Here is a 25,736-nt window from a genome sequence, read left to right as displayed (position 1 = left end):
AAAGGGGGTAAACCTTCATCAACAGATAAATAAGACATGCTGGCATGATACCTTCATAGCCCAATGTATCCCTCACCTATGGATCAGACTTCCACTACATATCAAGCAGAATTGCATCCTTGCCACTTTCACAATAAACACAGGTTATTAGATGGGCAGTACCCCTACCCCCATCCCAATTAGGGAAACCATCGTAAAAAACTTCTCCAAAGCCAACTTCACACTTCTTAAGACAGAAGTGGCAAACTTCACGACACCCATGCAGATGGACAATAGAGGTATGACTGCTGAATCCTACACAAATGCACTTTATAAGCACTTACGCCAGTGCATGGATCATGCTATCCCTAATAGAACCAAGATGTTATCCTCCAAAAAAAGGAAGCCAATCTGGTGGTCCTCTGCCATGAATAAACTCTACAACAGAAGAAACTGTTGCAAAATAGAGTAAAATCCCATGACAGGAGGAACTCCCTGGTCAACCTCAGTAAGAAGCTGAGATCCCTCATAAAATCCTCCAAAGCTAGTTACAAAAACAAAATTGCCACTGACTCTAAAGACAACCACAAAGCATTCTATAGCTATGTCAAGAATCTCAATGGGAACACTCAGATCTGCTCTGTGTTACAGCACAAAGGCGCTAAATGTACAGAACAAACTGATATTGCCAACATCCTAGCAGATAGGTTCAGTGCTAACTTTACCCCCTTCTCACCCCCTAGAGGGCCCATCTCTATACCGGAAGAATGCAAAGTTCCTATAATCAAGGCTGCACAGGTAAAAATCACACTCTCCAAAGCCAAGAACACAGCATCCATGGGACCTGACAATACCCCAGGCTGCGTTCTACACGAACTACAGAATGAACTGGCACCCTACCTAAGTACCATGTTCAGTCATAGCCTCACCTCAGGCTTTGTACCCACTGAATGGTGCACTGCAACGGTTATCCCACTCCACAAAGAGGGAGCCACGGCAGACCCCAGGAACTACTGCCCCATTAGCCTGATGAGCCTGGTTTGCAAGGCCATGGAACGTATCACCGTGGAACTCATAAACAAAGACATTGGTAATCTCCAAACTCTGGACCCTACCCAGTTTGGATTTGTAAAAGGCAGATCACGTCCCCTAAACCTGATTGATTTCCTTGAAGCAGTCACCAAAGCCATAAATGATGGTAAAATGGTTCACACAGCTTATCTAGATCTCGCCAAGGCTTTCAACACCATCCCCCACCTGGAATTATAGATAAGCTCACTAAACTAGGTATAAATCCCTATGTCACAAGATGGGTTGCCAACTGGCTCACGTACAGAACCCACACTGTGAAAGTAGTGGATTCCAAATCTGACTTCAGACCAGTGACAAGTGGAGTACCACAGGGTTCAGTCCTGGGTCCTCTCCTGTTTGGTATCTACTTCTCTGAAGTGCAGGCTAACACAGAAGGTCTTTGGCTAACAAAGTTTGCAGATGACTGCAAACTAGGAGTCATAATTGAAACTCCTAATGATGTGGACAAACTACAAAAGGGCCTCACTGAGACAGATACCTGGTGTCAAAGCCATGGCCTGAAGCTCAATGCCAAAAAGTGTATTGTCATCCCCTTTGGTAAAAACTCTGTACCCATGAGCTATCACATAGCTGATAGTCTACTTAATGCCGAAAATGTGATAAGAGACCTTGGGACACAGGTGGACAGTAGTCTCTCCTTTGATAATCACAGCGCCACAGTGGTCAGGAAATCCTTCTACGTGGCTCATCTCATCACAAAAGGATTCTCATCCAGGAAAAAAGAGGTCATTGTTCCCCTCTACTCATCACTCATTAGACCCATTATAGAGTACAATGCCCCTTTTGGTATGTACCTCACAAGACATCTACAACAACTGGAAAGACCACAGAAATACCTTACAAAGAGGATTACTGGCCTCAAACAGATGCCCTATGCAGACCGTCTCAAAAAACTACAGCTTTACTCCATTGCATATCGCCTACTCAGGGGAGATCTCTGCCTAACATACAAAGCTATGTCAAACCCAGAGCTGTTGGACATGCTCCACTTAAAGAAATCCCAATCCCTCTGAGCTACACGCTCTAGGGACCTTAACCTTGTCACAACAATAAACAGAACATGCTGGAGGGATAGATTCCTGTCCCAGAGACTTCCCATACTCTGGAACAGACTACCTATCTATGTCAAACAGAGCTCCTCATTAGCACTCTTCAAGAAAATTCTTGATGATTGGATGGGAAATGGGAAATTCACCCCAGGGATCACTTCTGTGGCTCTGCTCGACAGGGGCACAGGAAAATAATTTTCTTGGGTGGCGAAAGCCAGGGTACATTTTTTGGCTAGGCTTATATAGGCCCTAGGGCCAATAGCCTAGTATCTACCTTTGAACCTATGGACATGCTACACTTAAAGAAATCCCAATCCCACAGAGCCACATGCTACAGGGATCTAAACCATGTCATCACAATGAACAAAACATGCTGGAGAGATAGGTTCCTGACCCAGAGACTCCCCAGACTCTGAAATAGACTGCCCATACTTGTCAAGCAGAGTGCCTCTTTGGCCCTCTTCAAAAGGAACCTTGACGACTGGATGGGAGATAGGAAATTCACCCTGGGGATCATGTCAGTCGCCCTGCTAGACAGGGGTCCAGGGAAGTAATTATTGTGGGAAGAAATAGCCAGGGAATTGTCATGGCTAGGCTTGTATAGGCCCTAGGGCCAATAGCCTAGTACCAACCTATGAAGCAATGAAGCTATGAAGCACACTATCCTGGTCTAGCTTGTGTTGCCCTCCTTGATGCTGGAGGGAGCTTTTCAATATGGGTTATTGGCTAGGCTTATTATAGTCTGAAGACTGATTGCCAGCTATTTACCTGTGAACCAGTTTGTTCCACAACAGCAAGATCATGTAAGGAAATAATGCATTGCAAGCTACAGAGTGTAAACACAAGAGCTGGCCTTGTTTATGACCATTTTCACTAATTCTAAATCACAGTCAATAGACTACTTAAATCATAAGCATTACAGGAAACTATTAAAAGGCAGTAGCCTACATACAAGAAGCAAGCTGTCTTACTGCAGTCTTTTGCATTTATCATGACTTGGCCATCTTAGCCAATTGCTAATACTTACTAGCTTTGTTATGTTTTGTTTAGTAGGTAATCTTATTGAAGCAATTTAGTATGTCCTAACACTTACAACAAGCCTAAAAACACAATATTTATCCAGTACTGCCCAAATGAATATGATAACTTACGATAATGGTGCTGAAGTACAGCCCACACAATATGAGGTAAACATGAAATAATACATGCATTCTGTGTTCTAATCTAGCAGGAAATTACTGCTGGTGGACAGGTGCACACCAATGGACAATGCAGGGAAAACAGAGATTGTGAAAAAAGACAAAGGAAGATAAGTGTTGGGGTTCTACTCAAAATGGAATGGGGCATTTATAGTAACTAGACTAACAAAGTGTGAATCAGAACAGTACAGCAGGACTTCAGAAGTGGGCAGGGAGTATGAAACACTTAGTGGAGAAAGTAGAAAGTGTCCGAGGGAGATCAAGGCTGGGGATGGAGGGGAACGGGAGGTATAACCAGGAGAAAGAAGCAAAGATGAAATGGGATAGAATTCTTTGTGTATTTATTACTGTTTTTTTCCCTTCAGTTTCTCACTTTTTCATATATAACTACCCAGCAGCTGCAAGCAGTCATATAAGTATACACAGGAAGTAATTTTGCACAGTAACTTGACTGATTCATTTATTGTTTGAAGACATTTTCTGACAAATCTTTGTAAAATATGGATGGACATTCTTGAGTTCAAAATTAATTTTGATATTCTGAAAACACAAGAATGCAGGGAAAATGTCTTGCTTTTTTTAAAAGGATATAAATATAAGGTAATGATAGAATGAACTAAGGGTTTTGGATTCACAATATCATGACATAAATTCTTGAGCCATTTTTAATCTGCTTTTATTAGTAAAATTAAATTAAGTTCGTCTGCATCTCTGACTGCTCTAAAAAAGCATGCCTTTGGCCTGTATAAAAATAAAGGTAAACTAAACTGTTCATTATTGTTCCCAAATCCACATAAGCTGTGATAACCCTCAAGTTATGCTAACTTTAGCTAGGACAGCCACAAGTCAAACAGGAAACCAAAAGACATTTACCAATCATATTACTGTATTTTCTTTGTGGTTGGCATGCCAGCTTACTTTAGTTCTTTGAATGCTGTCAACAGGTGATAAGACTGTGCCCATATTTGGTGGATTTAAAACAGCCTTTTGCCTTAATGTACATAAGCAGCAACTAGGGGCATGCATAAAGAAAAATACCATCTTCCTCTCACATACTGTTCTGAGTATTGCATGGACTATCTGATGTATTGCTTGGACTATCTGATGTAGGGTACAATTGCAAGGACTATCTGATGTAGGGTACTAAACTTCTATTCCTTCCTACACTGTTACAGGGAAGGAATGTACAGACTGGAGTCCATTGTTTTTCCCAGTCATCTTTACAGCAGGACGAGTTACTGCTATTATGTAAATGTTCTATTTCTGTGTTTTTGTTTTTTTTTTTTGTTTTGTTTTCCTGTGTCTCCAACCTAATGGATACCTGACTTATTTGCCTTTCACCCTGCTTGTTTTTAATACTGAGAAAATCTTTACTATTGAGAGTTTAAGCATTTCATAATAGTGTTTTTAACTTTCTGTAAAATGTAAACTTTTGACATAATAGTATATACTTTGATTTGTTTTTGTTAAATGGGAATAGTCCACTCAGTGCAACAGTCACATTTGTAGTTCATATCAGCCTGTTGTTGTACTCATACTAAAAAAAAAAAATACAGTCTTATTTATTCCTAGGGTAAATGGGTAAGTGAAGTGATCCAAGGTACCTTTTTTAGCATTACCCTGGGGCAAAAGAAATAACTGCATTAGAAGCAAGCAACGTTCAACTTGTGTGCACTGTATATAATCAGATAATCCAATTAACTAGATCTCCCAAGAAACAACACAACACTGTTTTGGCATAAGACAACCATTTATTAATCACAGTCTATTAATCACAAACTTAAATTTGTGCAACTGAAGATAATTCATAAACTTCAAACATAAAATACAGTAGGCAGTATCACCCACTCACCTCTCTCCAACCATGATGTAAAGCAGCATTAACACAACTGCTCACTTACTCACAATTTCTCCGTAGAAGTAGTATGACACCACATACTTTGATAACCGACCAACCACCTTGCAAGATCCAAAACATAAACACCAGAGGCAGAACAGAAGAAGGACATCACAGCCCCTCTCCTCTGCCCTGCCATCCCACATCATATGTGAAAAATTCAACAACATGACAGATGAATAAAGGGGGGCAGGGTGAATTCTGAAATCTGATACCCCGACCCCACAATTAGTGCAGAAAACTAAGCTAACTCCTCCTTACCATTACATCACTTCCTATTCAACCAGCTCTTCTCCTTAATCTTAACCCTTCCTCGCCTGCAATACTGCAACAATTCCCTCACCCACTTTACCTTTAAAACTCCTCTGTCCACCCATATCTCCCTCACCCCACTGGCATCTCTGAGCAAATTAGTTTAGGTCCAAACTGCATTTATATCTACTTAAACAGATGTATAAAACTACAATATGAAATTGCAGCTGCAGAAAGAATGCATCAAGGAACCAAATTAAAAATGTAGTGTGAATATAATACATTGCCATTTGACATATTTTAAGCAAAAATCTGTGCTACATTTTTTTCTAGACGTTATTCAGTGTTAGGCACACTCTATTTGATATTGTTTATGTGGCTTTATATGTACTCTAAACCACTGTAATGTGGGTTATGATACGTAAACAATCCCTTAAAATAAAGTAATGCAAGAAATGCAATGTGATAACATAAAGCAGTGACACATACAAGTCAAAGATTACAAGCAAATAAGGCACTGCAGTACACCTGCCTAAGATAAGGGCCATATAAGAACAACAAAAATAAATGCAAGACAATATCATCGGGGGGGCACTACCATTTTACTATTTAGTAAACAAAGCCAAAACAACTGAATCAATATTTAAGGGAAATAAGGCACTACCATTTTACTATTAAGTAAACAAAGCCAAAACAACTGAATCAATATTTAAGGGAAATAAAAAACTAAAACCAAGTAAAAGAAAAAAAATAACACTATCTGTGGACAACCGTACATAAATTAAAATAAAACAGGGCACCACTTTATACAGAGGAGTATGCTGATCCTGTGGACCCCTTACTTTTGTTGGTAGTCATAGGTTCATAGGTTCATAGATTAGTACTAAGTAAACTGCCCTTGTGAGCTATTTTTAGCCTAGCCAATTATCCCTTGTGAGATTCAAACCCTGCATCTTGTGTTTGTAAGGCAAACACCTTAACCATTAGGCCACCCTCCCAACCCCCTGTGGTTTTGCATTTCCATAGCAGTATTCCATAGCAGTGGAAGCATGGAGGTGATTAGGTGAAATGGCAGTGGAGTTTTTAATTAGATTGTTTAATGAAATCTTGGAAAGTGAGAGGATGCCTGAGGAATGGAGAAAAAGTATTTTGGTACCGATTTTTAAGAATAAGGGTGATATTCAGAGCTGTAGTAACTACAGAGGGATTAAACTGATCAGTCACAGCATGAAGTTATGGGAAAGAGTAGTGGAAGCTAGGTTAACAAGGGAGGTGATGATTAGTGATCAGCAGTATGGTTTCATGCCAGGAAAGAGCACTACAGATGTGATGTTTGCTCTGAGAGTGTTGATGGAGAAGTACAGAGAAGGTCAGAAGGAGATGCATTGTGTCTTTGAGGATTTAGAGAAAGCATATGACAGGGTGCCTAGAGAGGAGTTGTGGTATTGTATGAGGAAGTCGGGAGTGTCAAAGAAGTATGTAAGAGTGGTACAGGATATGTACAACGGTAGTGTGACAGCAGTGAGGTCTGCGGTGGGAGTGATGGATATGTTTAAGGTCGAGGTGGGATTACATCAAGGATCAGCTCTGAGCCCTTTCTTATTTGCAATGGTGATGGACAGGTCGACAGATGAGATCAGATAGGAGTCCCCGTGGAGTATGATGTTTGCAGATGACATTGTGATCTGTAGTGAGAGTAGGAAAAAGGTGGAGGAGACCCTGGAGAGGTGGAGATATGCTCTAGAGAGAAGAAGAATGAAGGTCAGCAGGACAAAGACAGAATATATGTGTGTGAATGAGAGGGAGGATAGAGGAATGGTGAGGATGCAGGGAGTAGAGGTGGCAAAGGTGGATGAGTTTAAGTACTTGGGATCAACAGTTCAGAGTAATGATGAGTGTGGAAGAGAGGTGAAGAAGAGACTACAGGCAGGATGGAGTGGGTGGAGAAGAGTATCAGGAGTGATTTGTGACAGACGAGTACCAGTAAGAGTGAAAGGGAAGGTCTACAAGATGGTAGTGAGACTAGCTATGTTATATGGGTTGGAGACAGTGACATTGACAAAAAGGCAGGAGTCAGAGCTGCATGTGGCAGAGTTAAAGATGTTAAGATTTGCACTCAGTGTGACTAGGATGGATAGGATTAGGAATCAGTATATTAGAGGGTCAGCTCATGTTGGACAGTTTGGAGACAAAGCAAGAGAGACGAGATTGCATTGGTTTGGACATGTGCTGAGGAGGGATGATGGGTATATTGGGAAAAAGATGCTAAGGATGGAGCTGCCAGGTAAGAGGAAAAGAGGAAGGCCTAAGATAAGGTTTATGGACGTGGTGAGAGAGGACATGCAGGCAGTTGGTGTGACAGAGCAAGATGCAGAGGATAGGTAGAAATGGAAATAGATGATCCGCTGTGGCGACCCCTAACGGGAAAAGCCGAAAGATGATGATGACTCATGACATAACATTTAAAACCTCATTGCATCCAATCACAATCAACAGCAAACTGAGGTTCGACTTTCTAGTAAATAATTTTAATTCTAAAATAGTGGCAACTAAGTTGAATCTAGTTGTAGGTACAAGCTTAAACCCCTTAGAAAATAAATAACTATGTTGTTGAAACTCCAAAGGTAGCTTTTAAAAAACAAGACATTTCAAGAATATCTTTGAAAAGGAAAATACGAGACTGACAAATTAAATTAATTTAAAGAGAGGTATGAAAAAATATGGTTGTTGTATTCAATGTAGACTTATAAATGAGACTACTAATGTAGTATTATGAAATTACCCTAGAGTTTTGATGATACAAGCTAATTATGACTGCGATACTAGTGGAGTGGTTTATGTGGCTACATGCCTGTCATGTCCTACTTTTTACAAAGGGAAGACAAAAAAGAACTTAAAAGTTAGGATTTATCAACAGTTATACGCACTGAGGAAAAAGATTATACCAATGTGTGAGATAGACATTCTAATAATTGTAAATGTTTTAAAAAGTTCATTTTCTGTGTTTTGGAAAAGGTCGGCCAGAATTTGAGAGGAAGAAACTGATCGGCTGTTTTAGAATCTAAGAAATGTAATTGGCAAACACTACTAGATGCAACACAACCACCCAGTATTAAAGACATGATTTCTTTAACTCTTTAACTAGTATATTAAATCTTAAAGTGGACTAAGTATGAATTTAATATATATATATATATATATATATATATATATATATATATATAGAGAGAGAGAGAGAGAGATAAAATAAAAAAACTAACAAAAGGGTTGGGCAATGCCTATACTCCTAGTCTATATCTAAACTACTGAATGCTCTACCCCCCTTTAATCACGCAATTAGATTCTTTTAAAAAAAATTCAAACTCACTTTAAAAAATCACTTCCTCAATATACCAATCTGCCCTGTGCACAAAACTATAGACCACCGTAAACCAAGACTAAGAAATGCTTAGCAGTATGACTCCTATCAATTTCAAGAAATTTTTTAAATTCTCTAAATCTGATTTGACTCTACATTTGTTAAGGGCTGTCTTTATTTTCTCTCTTAATTTCACTATCAGGCCAAATCTGCCCATGTATTGATATGCATCAACATTTTTAAAATAAGAACGTATCTACTATCTTTCCTTCATATTTTAAATGACACTAAAATAATCCATGTATACTACCATCACCAACTAGATTGTAAAAAACTTTATACTCTATGTATAACTAATTTCTAGAAATGTGTGTATGTGGTAGAATTGTATAAATTTATAGTCTATGTACTATTAATTGCTAGAAATATGTGTATGTGGTAGAACTGTATAACTTTATAGTCTATATAATTCTAATCTCTAGAACATTTGTGTAAAAATTATATTAAAAACATTTAAAAACATAAAAAATTTTATTTTCTGAAAATATAATATTATCTTAAAATACTTCTTTTGATTTGTAATTGGAGCTTTTTTCCCCAGGCCTCCACTGAAAATGGGTTTCTGACCCAGTGGACTTTCCCAGTTAACAAATGTCAATAAATAAATAAAATTAAGACTCAAAACTAAGAATTATTATTTAGTTGATATGTGGACATTTTGAATGCTTTTATATATTGAGGAACATCACAAATTAATTTAATATAAGCAACTTATGACACACTTTTATTAATTAATTTAATCTTTTAAAAAAAAAACTTTTCTAATTTTGTAGGATTGACATTAGGTAACAAAGTTTATTGATTGTGCTTCAAATGTGGACAACTTAAAGTAACAAAGAATTCTTTGAGTGGTGTTAAAATTGATTGTGATTGGATGCTATGGGATCTTAAATGTTATGTCATCACTGTGTTTTTTAAATCTGAAGGCGTTTCGTATTTCGTAAAGAAGGAACAAGAGCATTCATTCATACACCAGGACTATTCTCGGATTTTGAATTTTGTTGTGTGTACTGCTATTTGCAAATATAATGGGAAATTGACAACAGATAACCAAATCTGCTGATGACTGCAGACTTAACTAACATAATTGCTTCAATAAAGATATGTTAAAATTCCTCTGCACAGTCGCTAACCCTTATGAAATTGTAGCAGATAGAATAAAGTATATTATTTCACTTGTCAACATAACCATGCCAACATGAAAAGTAAACCAAAATAATAATAATAATAATAACAATAATATTGCACAAGACAGACATGTCAGTCCTACAGTCCTGTGCATGTTCTTTCTATTCCTCGGTCTTCAATAACAGGGGCCAAAGTAAGGGTCATTTGAAGGTAATATTATTCATAATATTCATAATCATAATCACAGTATTACCCCATATATATATATATATATATATATATATATATATATATATATATATATAGGTTCCCTACGGTAGACTGACAGCTCGGAAGATCGACAATCACATCACCGACGCCAGAAGACCGACGGAGCAGATAACCGACAACTTGTAATCCCGACAACGAAAACACAGACATGGGAAACATGTGAGTGTGACTCGGTAAGCGTGCGATAGTGAGGGATTTAGGGTTAGGGTGCGGGTAAGGTGAGTGTGCGATAGTGAGGGACTTAGGGTTAGGGTGCGAGTAAGGTAAGTGTGTGATAGTGAGGGATTTAGGGTTAGGGTGCGGGTAAGGTGTGTGCGCAATAGTGAGGGATTTAGGGTTAGGGTGCAGGTAAGGTAAGTGTGCGATAGTGAGGAACTTGAGGGTTAGGGGCGGATTAAGTGAGTTAGGGTTAGGGTGCGGGTAAGGTAAGTGTGCGATAGTGATGGACCTCAGGGTTAGGGTTTGGGTTAAGGTTAGTGCATAGATAGTTGTGTGTAAGGTGTAGTGTAGGTTTTTAGGTTGTTGGTGTGCTTGTGTTGTGTGTGTGTTGTGTGGAACCGCAAACTTTTTGTTTTGTTAACTGTCGGGATTGTGGTTTGTCGGGCATGTGAACTTTCGTGTTTTTGTGGTTTCGTTCTTGTGGTGTCGGTGTTGTGGTTGTCGGTGTTGTGTACTGTCGGTTTAGTGTAGTAGACCCATATATATATATATATATATATATATATATATATATATATATATATATATATATATATGTATGTATATTAGCTTTCCTTGACATCCAGAAACAATCTGCAGCAAAACCCCAGCCCAGAATCTTTAATATGATGTCAGTTGGTCATAGCTTTCTGTATGAGTAAATAACAGTCTTACAATGCTATGCATGATTAGTGGTCATTTTATTTACCCTCTGCTAAGGAGAGAAAAACTTTAGCTGAGATGGGAGCTATACCCATTATCTGCAGTAAAACTGAAATGTTGGCGTCATTTCTGTGTTTTTAGATGAAGAATTCATGTTTCATTGGTTCATTTGATGATTATTGGTAAACATGGCAAGTGGAAAACACACTACCTGAAAGTTGATTAGCTTTTTCTCTGCAGTATATAGTTTATCAACACTGTAACTCCACTAACTGTAACATGATTTGTACTCACCAATAGTTTCTAAAGGATGTCTGGTCAGTACAGAAACAGGCAAAATATATTATTTTGAATCTCAAACATTTCACAAACCACCAATAATAATGTGGGTATCAGAAATTGAATGAATGAGTAGATAAATGGTGACTTACTGAAACCATGTAAGTAATAATTCTAAAAAAAATTGTACTTCCAGACATTTATTTTTCTTTTAATTCTGTTTGTTGTATTTTATAATAAAACAGTAATAAATTAAGCAAAAGGAAAAAGTAATTCCATTTACAAAAAAATGGCTGAAAAAATTATTGTATTAAAAATCAGTTAAGGCACAATGAATAATAAATGACCTAATCCCATAGGCTGGGATTCATAAAGATTATCTCTATCTGTACAGGAAGGGTATATTGTCCAAACATCACACCAGTGTGTCCTATACAACCGATATAGATACTGAACATCCTTGGAATATCTATATGTACTACATACCTGCGTTAGTCCAGGTATGCAGTAGGTGTTTAAATAAACACCCACAGCATGGTCTGACATGCACAAATGTCTGAATATGAGTATGCTGGTGTGTACAGGTCAGCAGTTAGGGCTGTAGATGTATGGGCCACAGTTGTTGTTTGTCTTTCGGCTTTTCCCGGTTAGGGGTCGCCACAGCAGAACTCCGGTCCGCTAATGATTGGCAGTTGTTTTTTTTTATGGTGACGAGTTGCCAGCCCGACACCCAACCTTCAACGAAGGCATGCCCATTCAACGCATGTCTTTCAAACGCCCACTAGACCGTGGGGAGGACATGCAGACTCCACACAGAAGGCACTCCCAACCCAAGCCGAGAATCGAATGGGAGAACCTCTTGCTGTGAGACAATGCTACCGCTGCACCACCGTGGATGGGCCACAGTAAATAGCAATAATGAGCCTAAGAAGCCACACTCATAGACGCTATGCTCTGCAGGCAATGACTGCAAAAGAGAACTTCACACCTAAAACATTACACTTGGATATAGCTGCAGTGAGTAAACCATGGCACAATCACTCTTAGAACCAGCCCCACAGTGACACTACACATCACTATCTAACTGCATCCACTGGACAATTAAATCCTTTCATTTTCATGGTATGTAAATGCTCCCTTCTTTACAGTCTTGGCAGCATAGTCCAAAACATAAATCACTCTGTGAAGAAATATGAAATCAAGACACACTGCTATCACATGTGCATTTGTAATTAAGTCTACATGTGTGCATCAAGTCAAAGAGGAAAAATGGCATGCATGTTCCATAAGAGTACAGTCCCAGACAATTAGTGCTATTCAACAAAAGTTGTTACTATCTTCAAAAGGAAATTTACTCTTGGCATGACTGTCCACCCCTTCCATCACACCAATCCAGCTGTCTTTTCTGATGGCACTGTTGTACCATCACCACGTAGCAACACTTCCTTACTGTGGGCAGATGGCCCCATTGTTAGCTGACTGTATAGTGTATCACACATTTAAAGAATGGACATACTTTAGCAGATGGTTTGGTAGTAGGACACATGCTCTTTCCTGATGCAGCGCCCTTGAACTGTTACTGCAATGCAAAGCTGCAGTGAGTTAGGCATTCTGTCCTTGCTCTGCTGTAAAAACCTGCTGTTTGACTACAAAAGATAAGTGCTTATTTTCAACTGTTTTCTGCACTTCTGATTAACTAAAACAATATTTGCTCCATATCTGTTTAAACTGTGCAACTGTTTTTAGGCTTAATGAATTGAATCCTTACCTCTGGTCTGATCTTTGTCTCCTTTTTGTTTCTTTGCTTGTTCTGTTCATTTTACTTGTTGCTGTGCTTGAGAAACACTAGCACAGACCTGAATCTAGTACTATTTGTGACCTTTGGAGCTAGTAATCTTTTGTCTAGAGAGGCCTAGTTGTTGCTTCGGGGAAGGAATTTCAGTTTGGTCTGATCTGGCTTGAGTTACTGCTATAGAGCTCTATTTAAAGGTGTTTTTGATTGGATAATTTGAACTTTGGCTGGTTCCTGTTTTTCTGCCTAAAATAGCCAATGTTTAAACCATTTTGTGCTTGTTTGCTCAAAATTGCAGTGAGTTAGGCCTTCTGCCCTATCTCTGCTGTTTTTCCAAACACCTGCTGTGAGACTACAAAAGGTAAGTGTTTATTTGCAACTGTTTTCTGCGCTTCTGATTAACTAAACCAATATTTGCTGCATATCTGTTTAAACTGTGTGACTGTGTTTTTAGGCTTAGTGAACTGAACCCTTACCTAGTATGTTCTCATCTTGCATCCCCACCCACCTGCCCAGCTGTTGTGATCTTAAAGCTTGGTGGCTTTTGAGTTGCCCACCTGTACTATAAATTTGATATTGGACACTCCTCTCAGTCTCAATGCATCATCTCATTCTACTGAGTACAGTGAGATTAGTTGTGAAGGCCCACCCATTGCATCATCTAATTCTACTGAGTACAGTGTGATCAGGTGTGAAGGCCCACCCCTTTAGCTTCTTAAACCTGAATTATCTTCTGTCTCCTCACTTTCTACTTAAAAAAAAAAGTGTGCCTTTTCGCACTTCATTTTGCTGCGTGTGCTTAAGTGTTCAACTGCATTTAGTTTGCCACATTTGATACTGCTTGTCGGTAGCCTGATTAAATTGATGACAGTATTCTACTGAATTGCTGCTTTATTTGAGCTGTTTTTTACTGCTGTGATTGAGAGTTAATTTATCACATTTGTACTGTTTTAAATCAATTTACTGATTAACTGCATTTAATTACTGTTTAACTGTATTTCATTGCTATTTACTGCAATTGATTACTGTTTAACTGCATTTTACTGCATTTCATTACTGTTTGACTGTATGTTTTCATACTGTGAGTTCTGTTTTTGTCTGTAAGTGGTTAATCTGTGTTTTTTGTAAGTTTTACTGTGTTCTTACCTTTAAATTGAGTAGCATACTCTGGATACAAAGTTTACTGGATCCAGAGCTGTATTTTTTTTGCCTTCTGTGTTTCTGGCAGCCATCTTGTGCTTGCCTTCTGTGTTTCTGGCAGCCATCTTGTGTTGGTAGGGGCCTATCTCCTCTGCTATTGAAAGTAGCAGGGCTGCTTGTACTTCATCTGGCACAGGCTGATAAAGAAAGCAGAGACAAGCATGATTGGCTAGATTTCTGGGTTTCTAGAACCTTCTACGTTTGGTGGTATTTAAACCCCATGTTTGAGCTGGTTTGGGCTTGTTTGCACATCACGCAATGCAGCTGCACTGTTTTTAACCTATTGCAAGGTATTCCAGCTACATATTTTTCCTTAGTAGCACTGTATGATCACCTAGTAGTACTCCTCTTAGATCTTCCACCCTTTACCCCCTTAGCTCTCTCTGGTCTCTCTCTCAGAATCTGACAAATATGGATGGACAGTTTCCTACAGTTTCTCCTGCAGTCTGGTCAATATGGGCATCCTGAGACAGTGTAGCAACTGCCTTATGTACACGGACAGGGTCTACATTACGTTATCGAAAACTAAAGTCACTCAATGCCTGTTTGCCAACCAATAAACAGTGAACTGTCATTTCCACAAATGGCCACTACAGCAATTTTTTTTTCCTAGGGGGAAAAAAATCGCTTGGCCATTTCCCCACTGTAGTGTGATCTCAGAGTTGGTATATTTAGTTAAGGAGGTGTGGGGGGGTGAAGCCCCCCCATGTTGACAGGTTTTGAATATTGTCTCGGTTCTGGTTGGCCAAGTGATTTTTTTCCCCTAGGTAAAAATTCTCTGTAGTGACTGTTAGCAGAAATGACAATTCACTGTTTAGTGGTCAGCGAACAGGTGTTCGCTGATTTGGGATTTTGATGTTGTAACATAGACCCACATGGACATCCCTCTACTACTACCACCTAGGAACACAATTTGTGAGAGGAGCAATTACATTAAGAACCTAGGGTCTATGCTCTCTCCCTCACAAGCCAATATATCTGGCACTGAGAAGGTTGTCAACACAAACACCACACCTCAAACACCACCCATGCCTACACAACACACACTCACATATGCGGAGGTCCTCAACAAAAACATACCCAAAGAAAAGAGACCTCTGAGGCAAAAACACATGCAAACTCCACTGCCCACCACACCACACACCACACATAGTCCACAAACCTGTGTCTCATAGCCACTAAGGCCTAAACATAAACCCAGCATATTAGTCATAGGAGACTCCATCGTGAGAGACACATATGTGCCTCTCATCAGGCTGGATAAGAAGAAAGTCACGGTTAGTTGTTCATCAGGTGCCCGAATCCACCATATCACCCATGCACTCAAGTCTCTCAACAACAGGTACTGTTATGACTCTGTCATAGTCCATGTTGGTGTGAATGACTTGAGACGTACCTCCCTGGACTACATGAAGAAAGACAAGATTGAGCTTGCTGAATATATGTCCCGGGCAGGTTTGTTCCTAGCCTTAAGTAGCATTTTAAAGTCATCCAGAATGATGCCTCAATACAAACAGAAAATGATTGACTTTAACAATTTGCTTAGTTTCTGTTTCATTCCAAGGGGATCCAGTACCTGACAGCTTGGGAAGACATGATCGACAGACCATGATGCTTTGCCTGAGGTGGCCTGCATCTGTCTCCCTTGGGCTTCAACCTTCTGCCAAAGGATCTTGCCTCTCTCATACTGCCTTTTTAAGACAATGCCATGAGGTCAAAACTACCAACATGAAAAATTCATCAAAATGCAAATTAAAGGTCATGCTGCTAAACGCTATGAGTCTAAACATGAAACTGCACTCATTGCAAGCATTCTTAACCCTGAAGATGCTGACATTTGTGCAGTCATAGGACAGTACCTCAGCCATACCAGGTTACTCATCCTATCATACATTCAGACCCCAAACTTGGGCAGCAAAGCAAAAGGAGGTGGAGTTGCAATATATATTAAACACATACACACCTCCGGGCTGGTCAAACAGTTTGACGTACAGGAGACACTTCAGATGTAGTTAACCATTAACAAGACCCTTATTCAAATCATAGCTAGCTACAGGCCCTCAACTTTGACTCAAGATACCCACTCCACCTATCTGGACCTCTTTGAATCTATCAAGATTCAACCCTTTACCCTGCTCCTGGGTGATTTTAACTATTCAACCGTAGACTGGAAGAACTACTTATGTCAAAACACAAATGCCCAGAGATTCCTTGATTTTGTCAATGCAAATGCCTTGAACAAGCTGTTCAACACCCCCACAAGAGGTAATAATATCTTGGAATTGGTATTAACCAATATGAGTAACCACTGCAGCATCCATACAGTGTCATCCTCCCTGGTAAGATCTGACCACAAAGCGGTCACTTTCAAAGTCACTATCTCCCATGACCCCCACCCCACCCCCAGCTGGGTCAAACAAAAAAACTTCTCTAAAGCTGATTACAATCTCCTGAGGGAAGGTATAAACAGCTTCACAGCCCCGCCCCCACCACAGGAACTGGCATATATGTCCAAACCTACACCAAAGTACTATACAAGCATTTATACAGCTGCATGGAATCAGGAATACCAGAAAGGACAAAATCCTCCTCCTCATGGAAGAGTAAACCTGTCTGGTGGACATCTGCAATAAATAAACTCTAGAATAACCAGAAAAAAATTTGCTGTCCAGGAACAAGAAGGAGAAGGTACATAATTGGAAGCAACTTCTCCTTAGCCTGAACAAGCAAATAAGAACACTAGTGAAATCCTCCAAAGCAAACTTCTAGTCCAAACTGGCCACATCTACTAAAGACAATCATAAGGCCTTCTTCAAATATGTCTGCAATCTCAAAGAAAGCACTCAGATCTACTCAGAACTGGTGGTCAAGGTCACCACATACACAAACTCCACAGATATAGCCAACCTGCTGGCAGACAGGTTCAGTGAAAACTTCATACCTCTGTCCCACAGTAAATCAGGACATCCCCAGCACCTGCCTCCTCTGCTTATCTCTAGGGAGCAAGTCATCACTGCCCTCTCAAAGCCAAAAATACAGCCTCCATGGGACCCGATAACATCCCACGCTGCATTCTACGTGAACTCAGGCAGGAACTTTCAGCACCATTAGGCACCTTATCCAACCAAAGCCTGAGTACCAGCTTCATCTCAGCTGAGTGGATGATAGCCACTGTCATCCCTTTTCACAAAGATAGAATGTCCACCAATCCAGGAAATTATAGATCCATCAGCCTAACTACCCTGATCTGCAAGGCCATGGAATGGATTATCATGGACCTCATTAACAAGGACATTGGCAAACTCCAAACACTTGATCCCACACAGTTTGGTTTTGTCAAAGGTTAGTCATGCCTGTTAAATTTGGTCGACCTCTTTTCGACAGTCACCAAAGCCATGGATGAAGGGAAGACGGTGCACACTGCCTACCTTGACACGACTAAAGACTTCACTACTATTCCCCACTCAGGTATAATATACTCTCTCAACTAGGCATCAATCCATATGTTACCAAATGGGTAGCAAACTGGCTCACTGATAGAATCCACCTAATCAAAATAGGAGAAGCCACCTCAAGCAGTAGACCCGCAATGAGTGGTGTACTCCAGGGATTGGCCTTGGGGCCTCTGTTGTTTGGGATATACTTTTCTGAGGTGCATGCCAAAACCAGTGGGCTATGGCTGACCAAGTTCACAGATGACTGCAAGCTGGGTGCTGTCATCAATTCCCCTAGTGTTATGGACATCCTCCAAGAGGGTCTCACCCAAACAAATGACTGGTGCCAGAAACATGGTCTCAAACTGAATGAAAAAAATGCATCATCTTCCCCTTTGGGGAGAGTGATGTCCCCATAAATTATCACATTAATAACAAGCACGCAATCAGTTGTGAGGGACTTGGGCAGTCAGGTTGATAGCAAACTGACTTTTGACCACCATATTGCCTCCATACTACAGAAAGATTTCTACATGGCCCACCACATTAGTAAAGATAAATCACTCAAGTACAAGGAGGTCATAACATCCATGTATTCTTCCCTTATAAGACTCATTATTGAGTACAGTGCCCCTTTCAGCATGTACCTCACAAAACACATGCAGCCACAGAGGTTCCTCACCAGGAGAATCCAGGGCCTCGACCATCTACCATTCACAGATAGGCTAAAAGCCGTGTCCCTCTACTCAGTCTCATACAGACTCCTCAGAGGTGACCTCTGTCTGGCATACAAAGCAATCTCAGACTCCGCCTTAGTGGGACTGCTGCATATCTCCAGTCAAGCTCCACTCAAGTAATCCACATGCAGGACCTCAACCTGGTCTGTGACATCAATAGGACTTGTTGGTGGCACAGATTTGTGTCCCAGAGACTCCCCCTTCTGTGGAATAGACTCCCTCTCCACGTTAAGCAGAGTACCCCATTAACTCTTTTTTACATGCAACCTGTGTCCCTGCTGAACAGGGGCATTGGGTGCTGACTTGTTGGAACATGGGCTAAATTCTTGGCTAGGCTTGTAAGGACCTCAGGGCCAACAGCCTAGTAACTTTATATGATCCTGTGTATGATCCTGGAGAAAACAAACTATGGCAGGGATTCCCTTTACCTTGCTGATCTTAAACTGGATGAGCTCGCAACTGGTTGGTTCAGTGAAGCTGAACTTTCAAATCACTGCACACTGCCCCTGAGGTTTCAAAATGTACACCAGTAGAGACTTCTTTCTTTTGGTAAATTTCTCCCTTCCTTGTGTTTGTGCAACCACTGAGTTAGTAGTTTACATAAATTCCTGGGTGTAAGGGGCTTGCCACCAACATGGGCTTGCAGGAGGGCTTGCTCCTCTGCAGAAAAAACATTTTTAATTATTTTTTATTGTAATGAATTTTAGACCACTTGTTCATCTTGTTGTAGCCATGTGCAGGTGCATTTCAACAACTGAGAGAGGATGCCAGGGGAGGGCTAGAGGAAAATTGGTCTATATTACTAAAAGAAATTCACTGAAACAACCGTTCCCTACATTGAGCTTTTGCTAAAGTAAGTTCAATTAATAGAGATTGGATAAACAGACTGTTCGACAAAGTGATATATACCCGAGGAAAATATATAGGTTCATAGGTTCATACTAGGCTATCTGTCCTAGGGCATTTATAAGCCTAGCCAAAGTGTGTTTGGCTTTCGCCACCCATTTTAAATTAATTTTGCTATGCCCTTTTTCGAGGTTAGTATACTGTGCCTCTGTCTAACAGTGACACAGAAGTGATACCCGGGGTAAACCTATGATCTCCCATCCACTCATCAAGACTCCTCTTGAAGAGAGTCAATGAGGGACTCTGCCTAACCTGGACTGGGATTTTATTCCAGAGTGAAGGGAGTCTCTGGGTTATGAATCTGTCCCTCCAGTATGTCCTATTTATTTCAGTGCTGAGGTTCAAGTCTCTCGAGCACATAGCTCGATGGGATTTGGATTTTCTGAGGTACAGTATGTCCATTAATTCCAGGTTGGACATGACTTTATACGTCAGGCACAGATCGCCTCTGAGCAGGCGGTATGCCACTGAGTAGAGCTGGAGTTTCTTTAACCGGGCAGCATATGGCATCTGTTTGAGCCCTTTGATCCTCTTGGTGAGTTACTTTTGGGGTCTTTCCAGTTGCTGCATGTGTCTGGTAAGGTACATCCCAAAAGGGGCATTGTACTCAATTATGGGCCTGATGAGGAATGAGTAAAGAGGCACAATGACCTCCCCTGATCTAGATGTGAATCCCTTCATGATTAGGTGAGCTACATAAAATGTTTTTCTAACCACTTTGGCCACGTGGTTGTCAAATGAGAGATTGCTATCAACTTGGTTCCCCAGGTCCCTAATTACTTCTTCCGTACTTAATGGATTACCACCTATGTGGTAATTTGTGGGTACTTGGTTTTTGCCAAAGAGGATGACTATACACTTTTTGGCGTTTAGCTTGAGGCCATGGCTCTGGCACCAGTTGTCTGTTTCTATGAGGCCCTTTTGGAGGATGCTTGTGTCAGCTGGAGAGTTGATTATGGTGCCCAGTTTGCAGTCATCTGCGAACTTGGTCAGCCACAGTCCTTCCGTGTTGGCCTGTACCTCCGAGAAATATATACCGAACAAGAGAGGTCCCAGGACTGAGCCTTGTGTGATGCCACTTGTAACTGGTTTGGAGTCTGACATGACTCCAGCAATTCTAACCATGTGGGTTCTGTCCTTGAGCCAGTTTGCAACCCATCTAGTGACATAGGGGTTTATATTTAAGCTGGTGAGCTTATCTATAATGCCGAGTTATATCGAAGGCTTTTGCGAGGTCCAGGTAGGCTGTGTGGACCACCTTCCCCTCGTCAATGGCCTTGGTGACTTTTTCAAAGAAATCGACCAGGTTTAAGAGGCAGGATCTGCCCTTAACAAAGCCAAACTGGGTAGGATCCAGTGTCTGTAGGTCCCCAATATCTTTATTTATGAGGTCCATGATGATCCTTTCCATAGCTTTGCAGACCAAGCTAGTCAGGCTTATGGGGTGATAGTTTCCAGGATCCATTGAAGCACCCCCTTTGTGGAGAGGGACCACTGTTGCTGTACGCCACTCTTTGGGTACATATCCTGTAGTAAGGCTGAGATTGAACAGTAGTTTTATGTTTGGGTTTAGCTCTTCTTGGAGTTCATGTAGGAATGCAGCCTGGGACACCGTCTGGTCCCATTGATGCTGTGTTTTTTGCTTTGGAGAGGGCGGCTCTTACCTGAGCATCTGAGATGTCAGGGGGGCAGCACTCTGCTGGGATAGATATTTGCCCTTTTGGTGGGGGGGGGGAAGTTTGCACTGAACCTGTCTGCTAGGATGTTGGCAATGTCTGTGGGTTTGGTGTATTTTTTGTCATTTTGGACTAATTCTGAGCATATCTGGGAATTCCCACCCAGGTTCCTAACATAACTAAAGAAAGCCTTGTGATTATCCTTAGTGTCCTGTGCAATTTTTCTCTCTAGGTTGGCCTTAGACGATTTTATGAGTGCCCGTAGTTTTTTGCTAATACTGATCAGAGATGCCTTCTCTTTTTGGGATTTTGCTCTATCATGTAGTAGCTTCCTCCTTCTATTGTATAGTTTGTTTATGGCTGGGGTCCACCAGACAGGACGTCTGCCTTTGGAGGATTGGGTCTTGGTTTTATTTGGGATTGCATGATCCATGCATTCCTGAAGGTGTTCATAGAATGCGTTTATAAAGGATTCTGCGGTCTGGGCCGTATTTTCCTCAGGCCTGGGGGCTTTGAAGGATTCCACCTTGGTTTTGAGGAGTGTGAAATTTGCTTTAGAGAAGTTTTTCACTGTGGTTTTCTGGGCAGGGGGTGGGGTCGGGATGTGAATATCCAGTGAGATTAGTTTATGGTCTGATCTTACCAGTGAGGGATACACTTCTGGTCTGGAGCATAGAGTCCCCATGTTGGTGATGATCAGGTCCAGTATATTTGTTTTAATACAAAGACTAGAATAATTGATACCTGAAATGCTGTTATTCAGCTTGTGGTTGCTGTATGCAGGATGACTCATCATGAAAGCATGGGAAGGGCTGCAACAAAATATACATTTTTTTCATACGAAGACTGATGAAGTGGATATCTGAAATGCTCTTTAAATGAGTGAGGAGGAGGAGAATATGTACTATTTTAGCCTAACTGCAATGAGAGTCAAGTCATGATAGATCAATCAGAAAACACTAAAAGATTTGGTGAAAAGGAAGATAAAACCATAAACAATATTTTCTGCATTACAGCCTGCTACACAGATAACTGAAAGAACAGATCACATCTACATTTTTCTCTATTTGAACCATACAATGAATAGCTATAACTGTTGTTTTACGTTTGTCAGATTTCTTGTCAAAGCTGAGCTTATGCCATTATGTTTACCAGAGTATTAACATAAGAAAACATTTGTATTTTATTCTCCATACACAGATCATGCATTAGGGATTATACTGTTGGAGAACCTATGGAGCGTCTTTGTTGCCATTTCTTTTAAATCTACAACTTTCTTATTTTTTGTTTCAATAATTTTTATTTTCATTTTGCATTTAAAAAAGACACAAAATTTTTCATACTTCCAACATGACCATATGAGAAAGTTATACATTGCAGTTAATATAGAAACATGAAGGTCATATAACAAACCTATTTACACTATATACACAGATACTTTCTCAAACAAGTTTAAAGAATATAAAGATAACACATACATTAATATTTGCAATACCATATTTTGTTGAGTGTTTGTGGGTATATTGCTAGGTTCCCTTATAACACGTTACTCTATAGTGTGCATGATGTTTTATGCTAGTATGATAAGCACTCAGAAATTTATAGAAAACTCGAGCAACTTGCAATCTACAACTTTCTGAGTGCTGCTTTTTACAAATGATATAGAACCTTCCCTCATTACTTGGATTTTAACCACAAGCAAACACAGCAGAACTGATATAATTACTCCTTGCTGAAAAAAGATAATACGTTCTGAAGCATAATTACAGTCCATTTTATTTTGAAAATTGAACTTTATATAATTTCAAAATACTTTGCTTTCAGTAAAGAAAGATTATTATTTACTCCATGATGACTGCAGTTATGGGCTTAAACCACACAACTTCATAATTATGACACTTCAGGAAGGGAATAGTACAACTACCATTTTAGACTCAAGAACCATGGGATTGTGCCCACTGTATTATGCCTGTTTCTTCCTACTTTCTAATTCTCAGTCCTTGATAAGTTTAGCTCTTCTAAACTGTGTAATAAAAGAAAATAAATAAACTTGCTTTTTATGGTTTAATAAAACAGTGCTGGCAAAATACAAGGCAACATTCCCTACCAAGAGAGTTTTGGCCTCTTCACAAAGTGAATTGAGAAGTTAAATCAGTTAAGAAAGATAAAGAAAACATTTAGAACATAACTGGCTGTGAAACATCAGCCAAATATGCATCACATTCTTAAAACTACTGGAAATAATAACTTTACTGTAAACTAACAGTGAAATTATTTGCCAGGATAGTTTTAGTCTAATGAGCACATACCAAGTACATACAACAAAACTCTACACTCACTAATTTTGAAAAATGCGTTAGTGTTGCCCGTTATTTATCAAAAAGCCAAAAAGCAAGGATTTACTACTGGCAGTGGGCCTGATTCAGGAAGACAAAACACTTAGCAGCAACAGGTATTTGTGGCTAGAAGTTACACTGGATAGCCAAAAATCAATCCAAAGGAATAAAAGTAGCAATTGTGAACAGCTTTTGAGTGAGTGCAAGTGTTGTTACTAAAGTGCCAGATGAGGTGATTCAGATATGGTGAAAATTTAGTGCTGAGTTATATGAGTGACTCAGCTTTGGATGCTAGGACTATTGGTCAGTTTGGACTGTTGTGTAAACTGCATTCTGCACTCATATCAACAGCCTGACCTTATAAATGATTAGTATTTTTCATTTTCTCTTCATTTCTTGGACATGTGCCAAATCTTATATCTGATTGGCTGTGTATGAAACTGCTGAAAGTGGTTTAGTCAGCTGTGCAACATTGTGCCGTTTTTTTTTGCTGTAAAGGGTAGTTTGTTGAATGCTGGAAGTATCAATCATTAGTACGTCGACATGTGGCAGGTTATGTCATGTTAGTTTACATGCTGAAACTTTTGGCTATAATGGACATTTCTGCCTTAAGGTTAGGAATCTGCAGAGCTGGGCCATGGTCAAATGGAGCCTTAGGCAGGGAAATAGAACAGGGTCCCCCATCCCCACAGCCATTCTGCTGTCCGATTAATTGTCTCCCCTCCATTACCATCAACACTGCTCAAAACTGTCAGTGTGCATACTGTTTTCTTCTTCACTTCTGAAATAAGGGCAAAGATGTGGATTTAATTTAAAACTTTTAATTTAAATATCCTTTGTTGACCAGCTTATTCCTACTAGGCAAGTAGCCTCTTTTCAGGGGAGACCCTCAGTGGTATTTATACTACTAGGGGAAATTTAGTCAGGACATTGGGGAACTTCCCCCTACTCTTTTCAATAGTGCAGGTGGATATGAAATATCTCACAGCACCTACCATTAACACAGACAGATGGGGCCTCCATTTAACATCTCACCTAAAGGATGACACATTCAGCAAAGCAAAGATTTTTTTAAGTTAATGCTTAGGTTTGGGGGTAGAATTAACACATATGAGTAAAAGTCAACATTAATTTACATATCCATCTGAACACACCATTCATGCAATAGTAGCATGATACCAGGTTGCCAAGAGCAATCTTCAACTGCACTAGCCAGGTTTTTTTTTAAATAAGTCATAGTATGGCTTAGCCTACCTTTCATCCTAATGAATTATTCATGCATCAATTCAGTTTTCAGTGATCCTTACTATCCAGGAAAAATGTGCTTTCACGCTACAAAGTGATTTTTTTGACTATAACTCCTTTTAATAGCATTGTTAATAGTCACAGCAGAGTTTTTTTTTTTACTTTCACTACATATCTTGGAAATGAGTTAACATCCTCTAGCAGGCTGTAACACTTAGTTTATTTTTAATGGAGTTATTCATAATTTGTATATCAGACTATGTTAATTACTAATCAATGCCATACAATTTACTGAGGAATGTTAAATTCTGCTTTACATATGAAACCTCTCCATACTATGGTTATTGCTTTCTAGCAACTACTTTGCTAATACAACATATTTCAGTTATGAAGTCTGATACTGTAGTAAAGTTTTACCCGTCACTAGATGCATTGCATCACATTAAGTTAAAATGTCTGGTGCTCTGAAGAAGAAACTCTGTTACTCTGTCCTCAACTACAGGAAGAAAGTAACACAGACCTAAGGTACTCACCTATATCATTAGTCAAAGAATGTACATTTGGCTGTAGTATTGTGTTACATATTTAGGTAGATAATAGACAAATAGCATGGATAAGGCAGAAAACATTATCCAGCCTGAAAAAAACAAAAATATCTGGCACATTCAGCATGAATTACTAAATCACATTTATAATTACATGGCTCAGTAGGAGCGGCCTTAGGTCAACTGGCGCCCTAGGCAAAAGGGCTCCACTGTGCTCCCCACCACACTACCTGGTGCCCCCATCCGGGTCTACCTACACCAAATAAATACTGGAAAAGCACCCCTACCAGACCGGTGCCCTAGGCGGCCACCTAGTTGGCCTATGCCTATGGCCGGCTCAGCGTGGCTGCAAACTAGATCTGTGATCAGTAAGACTGATGCACAACAGGCAGGAGAATTCATAGCAGAGTATTAAGATGTGCTATATCAGGACTGAAAACA

General features: G+C 39.9%; 1 protein-coding gene across 1 annotated transcript in view; it reads right to left on the bottom strand.

Moving 5' to 3' along the window:
* MDFI (MyoD family inhibitor) overlaps positions 1–25,736 on the bottom strand; it is a 647,095-nt gene that overhangs the window by 285,669 nt on the left and 335,690 nt on the right. The gene's annotated exons all lie outside the window — the stretch shown is intronic.

This window comes from Protopterus annectens, chromosome 7.part0 (genome assembly GCF_019279795.1).
Source record: "Protopterus annectens isolate FY-2018-M chromosome 7.part0, PAN1.0, whole genome shotgun sequence".
Classification (NCBI taxonomy): Eukaryota; Metazoa; Chordata; order Ceratodontiformes; family Protopteridae; genus Protopterus; species Protopterus annectens.
The sequence above is the reverse complement of the archived record's forward strand: the minus strand, read 5'-3'. Positions and strand labels throughout refer to the sequence as shown.